Source organism: Montipora foliosa, chromosome 12, assembly GCF_036669935.1.
Source record: "Montipora foliosa isolate CH-2021 chromosome 12, ASM3666993v2, whole genome shotgun sequence".
Classification (NCBI taxonomy): domain Eukaryota; kingdom Metazoa; phylum Cnidaria; class Anthozoa; order Scleractinia; family Acroporidae; genus Montipora; species Montipora foliosa.
In genome coordinates, this window is record NC_090880.1 from 18,501,777 (window position 1) to 18,512,315 (window position 10,539).

The 10,539-nt window shown below is 40.8% G+C and overlaps 2 non-coding genes across 2 annotated transcripts; both read left to right on the forward strand.

The window, feature by feature from the left end:
* The first annotated feature begins 9,330 nt into the window (after positions 1-9,330).
* Trnay-gua (transfer RNA tyrosine (anticodon GUA)) lies at positions 9,331-9,416 on the forward strand. The gene is given in 2 exon segments: positions 9,331-9,367; positions 9,381-9,416. It is a non-coding gene; the product is annotated as a tRNA-Tyr (tRNA).
* A 437-nt stretch (positions 9,417-9,853) lies between these two features.
* Trnay-gua (transfer RNA tyrosine (anticodon GUA)) lies at positions 9,854-9,939 on the forward strand. The gene is given in 2 exon segments: positions 9,854-9,890; positions 9,904-9,939. It is a non-coding gene; the product is annotated as a tRNA-Tyr (tRNA).
* Positions 9,940-10,539: the final 600 nt, after the last annotated feature.

Below are 10,539 nucleotides of genomic sequence, written 5' to 3' on the forward strand. Positions count from 1 at the left end.
TCAATATGCCCAGCGTAAAACAAGCGATGCTCTAGAGAGGGCTGTGCGAGAATCGGACATTTTGCTCTGACCTGTCGAATGGAAGGACCCTCTTTAGGCACCTCTTTCGAAGTCATGAACACCAAACAACAGGCACGCCACCTAGATGCCACATTAAGTGAGGATTGTGAGGATTATGGCCCATCACCCTCCATGGTTGAAGCAATCACAAAAATGCCCAAACCCTCAGACCAACACGCCGTCCAGCGCTACTTGAGTATTCGTAAATTCCTGGCAAGATTCTGTCCCAAACTGAATGATCTAGTGAAACCCTTAAGACACTTGATCCATAAAGATGCCCCCCTCAAGTGGACTGACGCACAGGATAAAGCTTTTGTAGAGTCCAAAAACCTCATCGCTCATGCCCCTGTCTTGCGGTACTTCAATCCTCAATTGCCTGTCACCCTTCAGGTAGACGCATCTGCTGCCGGAGTGGGTGGAGCCCTCCTCCAAGATAATCAACCAGTCAAATTTTACTTAAACACCCTAACGGCCACAGAACAACGATATGCAATTATTGAGAAACAAGGTCTGGCAATATGCTTAGCATTTGAGAAATGGGACGGTCTGCTTAACGGAACGTCAGATATCACGGTTGAAATAGAGCATCAACCCGTTGAAACAGTTTTTTTTTTTTTTTGTTTTGTTTTTCTTTTTTTTTTAATGAAACCCCTTTACAAAGCACTAAGGCGTCTGCAGGCCATGTACATGAGGCTCCAACGATGGTCATTCGTTGTGATCTACAGGAAAGGAGCACATGCAGTCATAGCCGACGCTCTTTCAAGGGCTCCACATCCACCGCTCTCTGCAGCCAATCTCTCTGGAGAACACATGTTTAGAGTGGAATTAAAAACTATGGCCTTGGACAATTCTAGGAGCTTCAATGTTACTCTGGAAAATCTACGAGCGCAAACCGCAATGGACCCAGAACTAGAGATTGTCCTTCCTCATCATGACTGGTTAGCCAACTGACAAACAAAAATTGGATCCCTTAATGCGGCTCTACTTCAACTTCAGAGATGAATTGTCTCTAGCAGATGGTATAGCAGGCAGTCATCACAAAGTCGATGAGACAAGCCATGCTAGACAAAATTCACAAAACACGTTTTGGAGCAGGTTCGTGCATTCTAAGAGCCAAGGTGTCCCTCTTCTGGCCCGGTATGACCTCTGATATCAATAATAAGTGCATTTCATGCCCTGTATGTGCCCAATACGCTAATCAAGCGCCTAAAGAGCCCATGCTTAGCCATGATATTCTAGAAAGCCCATGGACATTAATTAGCCAAGATATCTTAATGTGGGAGGGGAAATGGCACTTAGTCACTACATGCCACTACAGCGACTGGAGAGAGATTGACAATCTACCCTATACACTCACAGGAACAGTAGCAGAGCTCACGAAAGCACACTTTGCAAGGTTCAGGGTACCTGATCGCGTCGTCACCCGAGATTGCCCCCAGTTTATGAGCACTGAGTACAAGCAATTTGTTTCTGAGTATGGGCTCGAACACGTGACCTCCTACCCATATTGGCCGCAAGGAAATGGTAAGGGAGAAGATATAGTTAAAAGAGTGAAGAGGATGTATCAAAAGAACAAAGACATTCATGTGGCGCTACTGGGCTACCGGAATACCCCGCAACAAGGACAAGAACACTCACCTGCTAAAAGGCTACTATCCCGCCGCACAAGGGATATCCTTCCTATGATACTTTCTCTTCTGAAGTCTACAGTCGTGCATTCTGGAACCGTCAAAACTCAGACTGAGGGGCGCCGTACCAGAGCAAAACATGACTATGACAGAAATTCGGGAGGCGTCCATGGTACAATTCAGCCAGGACAGTGGGTATATGCAAAACCCAATCCTCAGCACACGCATTCATCCTGGCGCCATGGCATTGTAGAGCAAGTGTCCTCTCCAAGGTCCTGCACTGTGGTTACTCCTCATGGGAAAACACGCAGGAATCGAGTGCAGATCCGATTGGCTGCTGCTCCGCCCGCTGTTGCGAAGACCAATATGTCTCAGTACACTGGTAGCCAAATAAAACATTCAGACTCCAGCAATGAAATCGCATCTCCCGCTCAGCCGTTACGTCTGACAAATGGCCCGAAGCCTCATCTCAATCAAGGGCTGCGGTCACTCAGAGGGAGCCCCCTAACCCTGGCAAAGAACCCAATTCCAGCTTTCGCAAGTCCACAAATCCAGATCCAAAGTACAGATTCAGCAGTCAACAGGCCAAATCAGACGCAGCAAAGTTCTTCAAGAGTGCGGGAATCATCTCAGTCCACAGAGAAGTCGATCAATAGTGACGCACAGTGCAATCCAGCACCACTAAAGGAAGTGAGAACTCGCTCAGGCAGACTCGTGACACCACCCACCCGCCTGAATTTGTAGAAACAGATTGAGACTTTCTTGATTTGTCTGAAAAAGGAACATTCCTTTGGACACTTGAACATTAGATACTCAGTCTTCGTTCTGGAAACGCTCTTAGGTGTAACCGTGAAAGTTTGTTTTGAAAAATTCAAACTTTGAACTTTCTCGTTAGCCTATTCATATTGAGATACTCTGTTACAGTATTTTTTTAATTTCTTTTGGAAAAAGGGGGATGTTACATCATACCCCAGCATTGCTAAGCCCCAGCATGCTTTGGGGTGTGTATAATAAGCATGGCATCCATCTTGTGTGGTTAGACTTCTTGTGCTTCTAACTGGAAGAGACCTGTAATAATCAGTTATTGAATTCGATTCCACGGAGATCGCTAATCGCTCAAACAACTCCAGTGATTTATTATTTCATACTTGCGAATTTTTCCCTACCAAGGAAAAGATATTTTGATTTAACGTCTCTAGCTCGATCGGGCGTGGAAGCTGAATAGTTGGACCTCGGTTATTCATTATTTTCTGGGTGTTTCTTTCAATTATTCATTATTCTTTTAAGTTCTTGTTGATTTTTCATTATTTATAATCGCTTTAGGGTACAGAGGATTGTCTTTGCCGGTTAAATTCCGGCTTAATTATAACACATTTGGTAATAATAATATATAGATTTAGCCAAGCCTAAAAGCGGAGCTCACTGGTTATTTATTCTTACTGCATGTAGGGTTAGTGAAAACAAAAGGTTTCGAATTGTCCGCGTTTTGATGTTTCCGGTTGCTGCTTTAGCATTTAAATCATTTTCTTTGCTTTTTTTCTACAGAAACACTAGAACTATAAGTCGGAGGTTCCGTCTCATAACCCTTGGGTATAAATTCTGTGGGACGTTAACGAACCCACTCACTATTTGAGAAGAGTAGGCACGGAGTTCCCGGTGTTGTGGTCTGGACTATGGGTATAGGGGTTAGGTGTGAATTGGGACGAAAGTTCTGTCCCTCTCCCCTGCCACTCCATAGATTGTGGCGAATAAATTAAAAAAAGCCATTTTAGAGTCAACTGTCAATAGCCAGCGAATAGGAATCACGCCAAATAGCTAAAATTAGAAGCCATTAAAAAAAAAATAGTTCAAGGTCAAAGTTTTACTGAAGTACTTTATTCCACTTTATCTCTGAAAACGAGATCATTCACATTTTGATGTATTTTATTGAAACACGCCAAGTTGGCTTCGATAAAAGAATAGGGACTTTAAGATGCAGGCTCTACTACGGAGGCCGGAAGTCCATACTCACAACATGTGCTATTGCGCATGTCTAAGGCGGGAATTCACGCCGTACTCTTGTCATCTACTACGGCAAAATTGCTTGGTTCCCGTAGTGGTGAGTACGTCAAAGTTTGCTTCCTTACTTTGTTTGAAATCTCGATTATTTCGATTTTTTTCGATGTGATTTAATTAAGTGCGTTTCATAACGACTTTATAAATCGTGACTAAAGGAGTTTTGATCAACATTTATCGCCAGAAAAAGATGTCAACAATAGGGACATCCTCATGTTCCGCCGCCAACACTGTTAAGCGTCAATTGTAAGTATTTTTCTGGGCTTATATTTTTAATAGTTTTCGTTCTTTCCATGCTTAATGACTCGGTCGAGCTCCACAATTAATTTTACGGAACTAAGAGCGTGGATACTAAACTGGTTATTGGAAAGTTCATTCACTTATTTGAATGTTGTTTTACACCCAGGTCAATGGAGTGGACAACAACGCAGGACGTGCTGCTGTGCAGAGAAATTTTGGTACAAGAGTTTTGTAAGTTTAAAAAGGGAAGCAATGGAAGAATCTGGACCCAAATTTCCCAAAACCTAAACAGTGTTGTTGCAGTCAAATTCAAAGTAAATCAAAAGGCGTTTTCCTTTCCTTTTCCAAACGCTCGCGAAGGGGACGAGACGAAAACTGCGAGAGATTACAAAAAATAAGGAGTAGGGGGAGGGGGTGGTTCCCTTTCTTGGAAACACCACACTGATTATAGTTCGACGAAAATAAGCAAATTAAGGAATTGGGATTATGGCTAGGCTTAAGCATCTGGTACCGTTTACTACACTTTTAAATATTTACCGCTCCCTAACCGAACCTTCTATTTCTTATGGTCTCACTGCTTGGGGTCGATCAGGCCGCAAATATTTACCTAAACAAAATTTTCATTTTACAAAAGCGGGTTCTTCGCTTAATGCATTTTTTCATACTACGCAAACTCACACTGTTCCTCTTTTTGTTAGTTCCCGAATCTTACAAGTAAAATTGCGTTATTTTAAATTGGTTGCCTCTTTGGTACATGATTCTGGTAATCAGCGTGCTCCACTCAGTATTTCCAATCTATTTATTCACCCCTACCCAACACGATTCTCGCAAGCGTGGAACCTCCACATAAAAATGTCAAGAACAAATCAGCAGTTATTTTCATTCTCTAGAATTGGTGCTAAAATATGGAATGGCATCCCTCCTGAACTTCGTGAGCTTAGGAAAGCTGCACCCTTCAAACGTAAATTACATGATTTGCTTCTACAGATTCTTTGAACTGAGTAGATGAGTGTCGAAATGCGCTACATTGACCGTTCTAGGCACGTGCGTTTACTCAGTAGTTTCTCTAAGTTTTAAATGTTAAGGTTTCATTATTTATTTTTCTTTAATGATGTTGTTAATAGTTTGTTTGCCAGTGCTTCTTTTTTTCCTTTAATATTGTTTAGTTAATATTGTTATATCTATTTTCTTTAATGTTTTGTATATACATATTCTGTTGTTGTACATACATTTTCTGTTGGTTTGTTTTTTGCTAACCCTTTAAACACCTCGTCCAAATTAAGTAGGCCGCCTAGAATAGCTATGCTAATTGCGGGCTACTATGGCCTCTTTATTGCCTTTTAAAATAAAGTGCGTGGTCTCGTTTGTTGTTGTTATTATAGCTCTCTGATACTCTAAAATTTCGCTAGGGATGTCGGCGAGGATTGTTGCCCCTTCGTAAACAGTCGATGCCACGCTTAGTAGCCAAGCCTTTCGGAATAAAATAGACCCGAGGTGGTTGAATTTTCAACTGAATCAGCTAATTGATTACGCCCAGAGTGGTAATTTAACCCAAGACCTTCCGGTAAGATCAATGCTGCTCTACCGACTGAGCTACAAGGTCAATTCCCATCCTAGCCAGAGTTTTTCAATGTCCTTGTGTGAACCCATTTCCATTAGCAGGGCTAACGCTCACACGGTTCATATAGGGCAGAAACCTAGCACTTCCCATTAGACTCTAATCAGTTAAGCCTGTCCAAATATAAGTGCTACACGGCCAACGTTTGCAAAAACGTAATCCCTCTAGCTTGTACTTGTACACATTTATGTTTGAGCAAAGTTTTGATGTTTTACTTGCTGCATCTGTCTTTGCACTACATTGGAAATTCTTCAGGCAGGAGTACACAACGGGGCCGCTCCACAAAAAAACCGCTCTGCAAGCAAAAACTCGAGCTGGCTGGGAAGTCAAACCTTTTATATTTAACTTGCTGGGAATTTTTAAAACGCCTTTTTCTTGCTCGGAAGATATTCACTAACAATGGCTCTGGCTGGTAAAAAACGTCCTGAGTTGTCCTGGCAACCAGATTTCACACATGTTAACGCCTGCCGTCACACCGAACTTCGATGTCTCAAGATTTCCATAATCAAGAGAGTATTAATTTGTCTGTGCGATACCGCAAAGTATAACACGCGCTACGAGTTCCTGGCAATATAGAACTTTGTACTTTCACGCCTTTTTTTGTTAAAAACATTGACCCGACATATGTAGCCCCAAAAAGCCAAGGACATTTGGCGGTGTCAGTTGGACGTATTTTCCAATCAGTCGACTGTGGCGAACAAACTAGAGGTAAGCAAATGTTACCTTAAACGTCTGAATCAAACGCTAAAATTATCTTCCGGTAAACCTGGTTGTAGACGTGTTTTGGAAGGTTTCTAAATTGGCGTTGCAAAACCTGTGGATTGCTTCATGTGATGATGCTGTAGAAATCATTCAGTATGATATTCAATTCAATGTGATTTTAAATGGGCTAGCCCTTTTGATTGAGTATTATAAATTTTAAATTTTTAGGTTGTAAAATACTAAATTCCAAGTCCGAAAGGACGAGAGCTGCGTGTATTTGTAATCAGTCGGCACACCCATGTGTTAATTCAAATTCATCTGGAGATACAAGTATCTCGATGTCCTAAATTTCCGTCACCTGCTTATTTTATTTATTTCGCAGCACCTTGAAACGCCTTCGACCTTTTGAAGGATACTGAAACTGTCAAACCCTGCTCATAGACAGGACGAAGGTATGATGAATTCAACAATGTTTTACGTCTTAACACGATGCTATGACTAATTGTTGTATTGCAATTTGGTTGACCTAGCATTAGTGCTGATGGCCACAATCAGTCTTTACAGGGGTATTTAAAAACGATTTCTTGGCATTAGCTTGCATCTTCCAGATTGCATAAATTCTATATGAAGTTATTTTAAAACAGCTAGGAGAACGCGGTGTTAGAGCGATACCGCATAAATAGCCAGGGGGCCCGCGACGTCTTTTCGGGTATTTAGGTTTTGAAAAAGTTTAATTGTACAGCTCATTCCGTTAGACAGCGATACATTTCCTAGGTACGTGATCTGGTTGATCTTTGTTATGATTTGATGACTGCTCAAACTTTGCAGTCATTCCGGGAATACTTTTTTAAGATTTCTTAAATTTTTTTAAGCGATATTTTGCACGACATATGATTTCTCTCTTAAACGTTACAGCACTGACTGTGCCAAAAAATATGAGCTCTAATCGAATTTTTGAAAAAAATGTGCTTTTGAAAATGAAACCTGATTACTTACGCTGTCGGAATGAAAATAGACTAGAACGCAATGAGGGACATTCAACGCGAAACTTGGTCGAAATATCTGTTCATGAGTGTCAACAGTCTAAGATTTTTGGATTTTGCGTTGCCGCAAAATTAAAAGCAGTACATTTCTTCAATCACAAATCAAACTAGCGATTCACAATCAGGGAAAAACAGTCCCTTGTGTCTTCGCACTTTTTGACGGTCAAGAAAGAAATTCTGCCCCTTGAATTATTTCCCGCATGCACCTCATATATAACTTCCCTGCCCATAAGAGGTATGACTTTTTTTAGGTTTACCGAAGGAACAGCACGATATCTTAGTACTCTATCTGCTAAAAAGGGCGTTCACTCGGACGTGGAAAAACCCTTAACCATCTTCGTGTACAGATAATAGCTAAGTTCAAAAGTGTTTGTTTTTATTAGTTTTTTTTTAGGGTAGAGAAGGTCTTAGCCCAATAGGAAGATTTAAGAATTGAGAAAATCAGCGTGAAATTCCGATCTACTGAATATATTGTTTCCAAAGGATCTTGATGACAGCAGGCAAGTTAAAATTTTAAAGAAAACGACAACACTCTTGAATTTGCAAAACATGTTTCGACAGAAACTTCTGTCATCTTCAGTTGATAGATTTACAAAGCGTTAGAAGTTGAATTTATAAGTAGGAAAAATGCTAATTACATAGTAACAACGGAATGTACATAATTAAAAACGTGGCAATGTGAAAATTAAAACTGAAGATGACAGAAGTTTCTGTCGAAACATGTTTTGCAAATTCAAGAGTGTTGTCGTTTTCTTTGAATATATTGTATATTTATCTACTCTGTGTAACAATATAACAGTTCAATTTCTCTTCTACGCGGTGGACATCTGTTGCCTTCACCATGCACTGAATTTGTATCTTATGAGCCTTTGCGGGTCTTCTGGAATCCCCTCGACTCCATTTCGACTCTTCCAATACATAGCTAAAATAGAATGGAACAAAAATCCATCAATGCAAGTCTCGTTGTAGGTAAATTTGAACCATGAGTCGGAATATCTTTACAATGTGTTTATCGTTTATTACCATTTGGTATCCCAGACAGTGTTGCTATACGTTAGTGGCACGAGCAGGAGGGAGTTACTGGCAGTAAGTGTTGCTCTGACTTAATCGCCCTGTTTCACCTCAATACACTTTGAGTCTCTGAAATTGCGAGGATTTCATTCCAACTTGTACATCTTTCCCCTGACAAGGTCCTCTCCGGCGCCATAAAAACACATACCAACTGGTCTTACTCTTTTGCCACGGATGGCGTTTACTTCTTCCTTGATATTTATTTGAACATGCTCAGGTGAATACTGCATTTTGGCTCGATCGTCTGAGTATGCTCAACTGTATCGTTGAACATGAGGATAAAAACGGCTCGCTCGTTCTGTTCTTATTGCATGCGAAACGTATGTGATAATATTTACAGCATGCGCCGCTACTTACTGCCCCCCCCCCCCCCCCAAAAAAAAAGGATTTCAAAAAACAGAAAAAGCGTGTTTATGTTTTTGCAAGTAGAGTCCGAAAGAGGTTACTTTTATTTTCGTCCTCAGCGCTTCTCTCGCTCGCCGGCTGTTTGCTGAATTTTCTTGGGTAAAACATTCCTCTTCTCCAGGGTACCGCTCTGATTGATTTTGCCGTCGGAAATGAAAATTAATTATTACTGTCAACAATGAAACTGACCAGAGTGCACTTCAAGAAACATCTCGCATCCAAAATAAGATCGGAAGGAAAAGTTTTGTTTGTTTGAATGCATAGTCGGCGATTGCGACAAAGGGTTGGTTTCAATTTTAAAACGCTGTGGCCGTGTTTAACGAATGCTTTTTCAGGTCGCTCAGCGAGTGGTAACCACAAGTTGCTTGCTTGTTCCATTGTCAGTGTGCTACATAATTGCATTTGCATCTGGTTCCTGGTTTGATCGAATCACTACCCATAACTCAATGGAGAATTAACCGCTGTTAGAAAAATCTCGTTCCAGGGAATAAGTATTGGAATTCAAAAACCTTCGATAGCTCAGTTGGTAGAGCGGAGGACTGTAGACTAAGTTAGGACATCCTTAGGCCGCTGGTTCGAATCCGGCTCGAAGGATATTTTTGTGTCACATTAATATTTGGTTCGTACACATCATAGTGTATCCTTATCAGGTTATTTCCTGGCTACGTTATGAGCAAAGTTTGGATATTTTACTTGTTGCTTATTTCTTTGCACTACATTAAAAATTCTGCAGGTTTCTTAGAAAAATATCCTTGCATGGAATAATTTTATGATTTCATCGACCTTCAATAGCTCAGTTGGTAGAGCGGAGGACTGTAGATTGTGTTTGGACATCCTTAGTTTGTAGGATCTTTTTGTGGGCCATTGGCTTTTTACATATGCTGGTGTATCCTTATCAAGTTATTCCATAGCTACATTATGTGCAAGGTTTGGATATTTTACTTGTTGCATCTGTTCTTGCACTAGATTGGAAATTCTGCAGGTTGGTTAGAAAAATCTTGTTGCAGGGAATAAGCTTTGAAATTTAACGACCTTCGATAGCTCAGTTGGTAGAGCGGAGGACAGTAGATTGTGTTAGGGCATCCTTAGGTTGCTGGTTCGAATCCGGCTCGAAGGATCTTTTTCTAACCCATTGGCTTTTTTCATACCCTGGTGTATTCTTATCAAGTTATTCCAAGGCTTACAAAAATCTTGTTGCAGGAAATAAACATGGAAATTAAACGAACTTCGATAGCTCAGTTGGTAGAGTGGAGGACTGTAGCTTGTGTTAGGACATCGTTTGGTCGAAAGCTGTCATGGTGGCCCATTAACTCTTAACATATGCTAGTGTATCCTCAGTTCTATGGCTACATTATGTGCAAAGTTTGGATATTTTGCTTGTTGCTTCTGTCTTTGCACTACATTGGATATTCTGCAGGTTTCGTAGAAACATATCTTTTCAGGGAATACGTTTAGGATTTCAACGACCTTCGATGGCTCAGTTGGTAGAGCGGAAGACTGTAGACTGTGTTAAGGCATACTTATGTCGCTGGTTCGAATCCGGTTCAAAGGATCTTTTTCTAACCCATTGGCTTTTTACATACCCTAGTGTATTCTTATCAAGTTATTCCATGGCTACATTATGAGAAAAGTTTGGATATTTTACTTGTTTCATGTCTTTGAACTACATTGGAAATTATTCAGGTTTCTTAGAAAAATCTCGTTGCATGGAATAAGG